The sequence below is a fragment of the Bison bison genome, unplaced genomic scaffold, assembly GCF_000754665.1.
Source record: "Bison bison bison isolate TAMUID 2011002044 unplaced genomic scaffold, Bison_UMD1.0 scf7180017864093, whole genome shotgun sequence".
NCBI lineage: Eukaryota > Metazoa > Chordata > Mammalia > Artiodactyla > Bovidae > Bison > Bison bison.
In genome coordinates this window covers 2,209,485-2,217,031 of record NW_011494665.1, presented here as the reverse complement: position 1 = coordinate 2,217,031, position 7,547 = coordinate 2,209,485, and the positions used below count along the sequence as shown (strand labels likewise).

Sequence of the window (7,547 nt, the reverse complement as noted above, 5' to 3'; positions counted from 1 at the left end):
TCATTGAGGAAACCCAGCTGGGCCCAGGACTGTGAGCCATGGGGAGCCAGGTGGGCTAGGGCGGGGGGAGAGAAGCTGCTCCTGCAGGGGTGGAAAAGGCCAGGCAGCCAGTGAGCTCTGGGGGTCAGGAGGACATGTTCTTCCTGAAGAACTCGCCCCTCTCCCTCCAGCTGCCACCAGCTGCTGAGCATGGTGGGACAGCCAGGAGACATGGGTCAGGCGGCCAGAGCTGGATGGACAAGCCCAGAACAGAAGGTGCGAGCACCAAAACGAGACAAGGTCTTGGGTGCAGAGAACGTCAGGGTTCAGACAGGTCTTGGCGTCTTCTCTTGATGTGAAGAGCTGACTCACTGGAAAAGACCCTGATGCTGGGAAAGATTGAGGGCAGGAGGAGAAGGGTTCAACAGAGGACGAGATGGTTGGATGGCATCACCGACTCGATGCATGAGTTTGAGCAAGTTCTGGGAGTTGGTGATGGACAGGGAAGCTTGGCGTGCTGCAGTCCATGGGGTCATAAAAAGTCAGACACGGAATAGTGACTGAACAACAACAATATCTTACAAACCAGAACGCTGAGGCCAGACCTGGCTGAGGTCAATCAGCTGCTAGGTCGAGAACTAGAGTTTAGCTCCCTAGACTCCCTACTCCAGGGCTCCTTTTGCTACACCATATAGATTCCACAGCAGTTAATATAAAACACAAATTGTGCTGAATGGGAGAAAATATTTCAAATGATATGACTGATAAAGAGTTAAAATACAACATATAGAAACAGTTCATACAACTTAACATCAAAAAAACAATTCTATCAAAAAATGGGCAGAACTGAGTAGACAGTTTTTCAAAGAGGAAATGCAGATGGCCAACAGATACATGAAAAGATGCCCGACATCCCTAATCATCAGGGAAAAACAAATCAAAACCACAATGAGATTTTCACCTCATACTTGTCAGAATGGCAGAAGGTCTGCAAATAACAAATGTTGGTGAGGATGTGGAGAAAAGGGAAACTCTGTACACTGTTGGCAGGAAAGTGAATTGGTACAGCCACTGTGAAGAACAGTATGAAGAAGTTTTGTTAAAAAACTAAAAATAGAACTACTATATGACCCAGCAACTCCACTCCTGAGCGTATGTCTGAAAAAAACACTAATTCAGAAAGACACATGCAACCAATGTTCACAGCAGCATTATTTACAATAGCCAAGGTACGGTAGCAACCTAAGTGTCCATCATCAGATGAATGGATAAAGAACATGTGGTACAAATATATAATGGAATGCTGCTGCTACTGCTAAGTCGCTTCAGTCGTGTCTGACTCTGTGCGACCCTATAGACAGCAGCCCACCAGGCTCCCTTGTCCCTGGGATTCTCCAGGCAAGAACACTGGAGTGGGTTGCCTTTTCCTTCTGCAATGCATGAAAATGAAAAGTGAAAGTGAAGTCACTCAGTTGTGTCCGACTCCTAGTGACCCCATGGACTGCAGCCCACCAGGCTCCTCCGTCTATGGGGTTCTCCAGGCAAGAGAACTGGAGTGGGGTGCCATTGCCTTCTCCAACTACTCAGCCATAAAAAAGTGAGACTTCACCATCTGCAGCAATATGGATGGACTTGGAGGATATTATGCTCAGTGAAATCAGTCAGACAGAAAAAAACAAGTACTGTATAATATCACTTACATGTGGAATCTAAAAAAGTACAACTAGTGAATACAGCATAAAAGAAGCAGATTCACAAATATAGAGAACAAACTAGTGGTAACCAGTGGAGAGAGGGAAAAGGGAAGGGCAGTATGGGGAAAGAGGATTAAGTTACAAGCTGCTATGTATAAAATAAGCTACAAAGATACATTGTACAAAGTGGAGGATATAGCCAATAGTTATAATAACTATAACTGAGGCATAACCTTTAAAAATTGTGAATCACTCTATTGCACACCTGTAACTTACATAACATTATACATCAACTATACTTCAATAATAAAATTTTTTTAAAAGAAGGACATTTTTTAAAAACACACAAATTGGGACAGACCTCTGCCTAAATCCCTTCTGTGGCTCCCCACAGGCTCTAGGATAGAGATGAACCCCTTAAGCAAGGCACCTGGACTATCTGATCATTGCCTACCTCTCCGTCCCATCACACCAGAGACACCAGCCACACTGAATCTCAAGTTACACTTCAAAATGTTCTGCACTCTCACATCTCTGGGCCTTTGCACACGCTTCCTGGACCAGGAGTGACTCTTCCTCTCTCAGCCTGTCTCATTCCTCGTCAACCCAGACCCAAGGGCGCGCTCACTACTCCCACTCACTGCCCCACTCTCCTGAGCCACCGCCTCTTCTGTGTTCTCTGCTGGACACCAGGCCTCTCTGGGAGACAATCTAAGTGCACTAAGTATCTGCTTACCAGGCTGTGAACGCTGTGAGTGGGAACCAAGTCTTTTTCATCCTCCAGTTTCTCCCCGACCCCCAGCACCTAGCATAGTGCCCAGTATGTGATAAAAGCTCCATTAATGTTTGCAGAATTAACTATCAAATTAAGGCGTGAGTGAACCCCTGGGCAGCATTGACAGCGCCTTGTTTATGCTCCTTGTGAAGCTACTTAACTTCCAGAAGGGCCAGCCGCACTCAGAATACTCATTAACCCCCACCTTTCTCTCTGATCTCCCTTTCTCCCCATGTGGGAGGGTGGTGGGGTCTCACCACAACCAAAAGTCATGTGAGATTGTATCTCTGTGGGGAACACAGCCCCTGAGATCCAGGGGCCCCAAGTGATGCTTCCAGCTGATGCGAACAAAAGTCACTGAAGAGCGATGGCAAAGCAACTGCCCGGTTGCTGAGTTCACTTATCCATGAACTGAGCACGTCAACACACGGCCACTGCCGTCAAGGACTATGCTATTAGCAGCCCCTGGCAGCAGCACCCAGCTGTGTGGCACCGCCCCCATCCTGGCTGCAAATCTCTGCAGGTGCAATGGATCCCAGAGCCCAAAGGAGCAGTGAGTCCCCAGAAGACCCCTCAGGGGCTCTAAGTGATGTGGCTTGATAAACCATTTGCCTCCCAAATTCTATTGTCCCTACCCAGAGCATGAACGGCATACTACACCTGGTTTACATCTCCTGAGCACCACCAACTGGTAGGGAAGGAAGGTTCCCAATGTGGAGAGATGACAGTGGGGACCTGACCTGGGGCCAGGGGCAGGGAAATCCACAGAGTGGACAGTCCACACTCAGGTGACCCCAGGGCTGAGCCGGACACAGAGACTGCTCCACAGGGAGGGTGGCCAGGCTTGAACAGCAGCCCAGTTCTCACCTCCCATGTGGCTGGGGCACACCCAGCCAGGAGAACATCTGAGCCTTTCAAAGCAGCCCCTAGTCTCCCCAAAGAGCATCTCAGGGGGCTCTGGTCACCAGTGGAAGCATTTTGAATGGTGGAGCGCAAAGGCAAACACAGATGGGACAAGGTGCCGGGAGCCACATACCAGAGCTGCCTTAATAGCTGCAAATGTTTCCAAGGACATCCAGGTGGGCAGGGAGAGAGGCGGGTAGGCAGAGGCCACCACAAGTCAGAGGGAAGGGTGCCCAGGGAGCCAGGGATTTCTAAGACTCCACCTGGGAACCTGGTAGGCAAGGCGCTGGAAATTGTACTTCTTCTTCTGGTCTATTTGTCTCTTGTAATTTATCTAGTACTTTCCAAAAGGTCGCAGGGTGGCAATTTCAATATTGTAAAATTTGTAGAGATGCTCTCAAAGAAATGTACAAATTTCACAGGTTTACCCTGGCTTAAAGAGAATCTCTTTTATTAAAAGCGTCTATTCTGAGCACACTTTGGACAGATTTGGCGACCGATTGGTTAGCGATCCAAAAGGCCGTGTGCTATTAAAAGACTCACTGTGTTTTTTGTGGGTGGTAAAAAGAAATAGAAATCAAAGCCGTGTGCCAAGGTACGGTTTGTGGATGGAGGAGAGAGTGGTGTGTGTGTGTGATCACAAAACGCTTCGTTGCCTTGCAGCTCCGAAGCAGGAAGCCAGGTAAGAAACGCTGATTAAAAGCAGAAGGGCGCACGTCCTGCGAAGGCTCGCCACCTCCTGAAATTTCACAGGACCCCTTCTCACTTCCCTGTCTCAGCTTCTCATTAGCTAAACTCAATCTTTGTCATTTAGAGGAAAATAAACAGGGAGCCATCGCCTGAGGGGAGAAAATAGTTCCTATATTGGAACAAAAACGGCTTCTACAAGCAAACACCTTTTTCCTCAGCCCCAGTCAGAATTCTCTATTTCTCTCCAAAGAGCAGAGCCATTTCCTTCCTGTCAGCCCCGGTGATGCACAACTTCCTGTCAGAATAGCTGAGGAATCCAGGGAAATGTGTCTTCCTTCACAGCCTCCACCTCAGGTCTGCTGAGCCTCCAAATGTGCCCAGGGGCAGAGTCAGGGGATGGAGGAAGAGGCCTCTCCCCGACCCTGTCCCCACCGACACCCTCCCCTGAGCCCACCCCCACCCACAGCAGACCACCACATTCAGATTTAAGTGTCCCACATGCCAGCTTCCTGGGCCTCTGTCTCCCAGAGGCCTGTGTGGGGACCAGCCTTTCCATCCCCTAAGTCACCAGGGAGGTTCATGGAGGCCGGGTCAGGTACTATCAACCCCCAGCTCCTTCTGGATCCCCTCTCAGGCATCCTAGTCTGATCACGAACTGCCTGGAGACTGTCGGGGAGACAGGGGTCTGCCCCAGGGCTGCAGAGACAGTGACGGGGGGAAGGGACGGGCTTTTCTAGTAACGAAGGGCCACTGCCAGCCATGCAGGGCCAGCGCTCAGGGCAGACTCAGTATGGAGTAGAAATGAGAACCCTCCTTCTCCCTTAGATCCCACGGTAAATGGAGTAAGAGGCAGGAGATGGAATTAAAAAATAATCACCTCCATTTATCAAGTCTTTCCCATGTGTTTTCATCACCTCTTTTAATCCTCCTCTCTACGAGGAGTGGTTTCCAACTTTGCAGCCCAGTATCAACTGGGGAGTTTTTGAAACTACTGATTTTCAAAAGCAGTAGTTGGTGACACCCCAAACCAACAAAATCAGAAGGTCAAAAGCTGGAAATCAGATGTGGTGAGCTACAGTCCATGGGGTCACTAAGAGTCAGACACGACTGAGCGGCAAAGCATATAGCATTATTTAAAGATCCCCAAGGGTTTCCCTGGTGGTCAGTGGCAAAAATCCACCTGAGATGCCAGAGACACAGGTTTGATCCCTGGGTCAGGAAGACCCTCTAGAGAAGGAAACAGTATTCTCACCTGGGAAATCCCATGGACAGAGGAGCCTGGCGGGCTACAATCCATGGGGTCGCAAGAGTTAGATATGACGTAGTCACTAAACGACGACAAAGATCCCCAGGTGACTCCAAAATGCAGCAAAGTTTAGGAACCATGAAGGTACTATTACCTCCATTTTCTTTTTTTTAATTTTAAATTAATGTTTTAATTGAAGAATAATTGCTGAACAGAATGTTGTTGGTTCAGAAGCCCCTAATTTCTTAACAAGGGAAATTGACACTCAAAAATATCAATTCCCTTTCTGAACCAAATGGTTCAGAAACCCCCATTTTCTTAATGAGGTAAATTGACACTCAAAAAAATTTATCATATAGCTTATAGGTGACGGAGTCAGGATTCCAGCTCACACCCCTGTGATCCAACACGGAGTCCAGACTTCCTGCAGCAAGTCTTTCAGATCTACCTACCATGTCCTGCTCTCCTGCTCAAGAGTATCCCCCAGCCCCCGGCAGGAGCAAAGATACCAGGGGCAGGCGGGGCTGGAGAGAGCGGGCTGAGTGTGTGTGAGGGACCTCTCAGGGAGTAATGTGATTAGCACGTTCTGCTTCTTCTTCAGCTGACAATTCCACTTAGACTCTCTCCAGAACAAAGCCCTGGCCTAAGAGCATCCCAAGAGGATGGCCAGGTGAGAGGGGAAAATGGCAAGGGTGTACATGTGTGTGTGCATCACACAGGACGGCGGATGCTGAGCAGGGCACGCGCAGCCAGGAAAGGGTGGGAGCCCCGCGGAGCCAGTAGGTGAGGGGAGACCTGGGAAGTCCTCAGACCCGAAAACATGGGGTTGATCTGCTTCTTCATCCGCTCAGTAAGAACTGCAAGTACTTGTTTTATCTCCATGGTTCTAGTACTTAACACAAGTCCTGGCCTACAGAGCTAGACACCTAATAAGTATGCTGAACTGAGCTGAACGCCAGCCTTTTTGGGAGCCTTCACAGGCTGCTCAGCCTTTTCAAAAGCTAGATACACCTGCCCCTTCCTCAACCAGGGCTGGTCCCTGCAGCCACCACGCAGAACATCCCCCTTACCCAGAACAGGAAGTGTCTGTGCTTTCTGGAAAAGCCAACAGCCCGGCCCCTCCCACCTTTCCACCTCCGCAGCTGGTGCCTACACCCTTTCAGTCTGGGCAGCCCCAGCTGCCCAGGCTTCCCAAGGCAGCACCCACAAGAGCCAGGCCTCCAGTTCCCCCAGCCCCAACCTCAGCCCTCATCAAAGCTGAAGTCAAAGATTAGCAAGGGCTCGGGGCGGGCGGAGGGAAAAGCAGAAGATGGAGCCCGCTTGACAGCCAGGGGACCAAACCCTTCCAAGCAATGATCAGAAAACAAGGAGGCCAGGTGAGCTCTCCTCTCCAGACGCCTCCTCACCCTCACTTCCCAGAGAGCCGGAAAAAAAGGCACTTGGCAGCGGTTACAATTCCAGACGGCACTTAACGAAGTCCATGACCTCTGAGAGACAGAACAGTTTGGAGAAATAATGACCCGGGGGACTTCCCGGGGAAAGCTGTCTGTACACGGAGGGGCTGCTGTGAGATTTAATGAAGCCAGTTCCACATGAGAGGGGAGCACAGGGCGGTGTGCCCCTGCCTCGGTGACACCCCTGCGAAGGGGAGGGACGGCTGTGCAGCCAGGCGGGAGAGCGACAGACGCAGGGCCAGCAGGGGAAGGCTGAGGAACAGTCACCCTCTGGGGAAGGAGGAGAGAATGGTGTCCCCCACTACACACAGATCTCGCTGGTGCCTACACCCCACCCTCTCGCCTCCCCACCCCTCCTCCAGCCCCTCCATTATGCAAATCAAGTGACTACACAGATTTGCATAATTCCTGCGTTATTAGTATGTGCTCTTGTCAGGCTTTCAGACTTTATAAAGCAATTTTGCCATCTTTAATGGAGTGTGAGAGTCAAGGGGAGAGATATTTTTCTCTCCTTTTCTTACTAAACATGAAAACAGTCTCTAAACCTTAAGTTGGGGAGAGGATCAGTGAGAGAAATGAGTGACCCCCAACTGGACACATGAGCAAACACGTTGTTGACACTTTGACCAGAGGGGATGAAAGGCGTGGGTGCCAGGTGCTGTACAGATCACCTGTCCCATCAGCCACGGCTCTTGCACAGACCATGACGTGCTCTGGTCCAGTGACTGCAGACACTACTGTTATTAGGTCATTTGGGAGTCCCGGGTGACTCAATAACAACAAAACCCCCACTCTGCACCTGCGTC

The 7,547-nt window shown here is 50.0% G+C and overlaps 1 protein-coding gene across 6 annotated transcripts in view; it reads right to left on the bottom strand.

Annotated features, from left to right (window-relative positions):
- KCNN3 (potassium intermediate/small conductance calcium-activated channel, subfamily N, member 3) overlaps positions 1 to 7,547 on the bottom strand; it is a 170,650-nt gene that overhangs the window by 140,341 nt on the left and 22,762 nt on the right. The window lies entirely within an intron of this gene.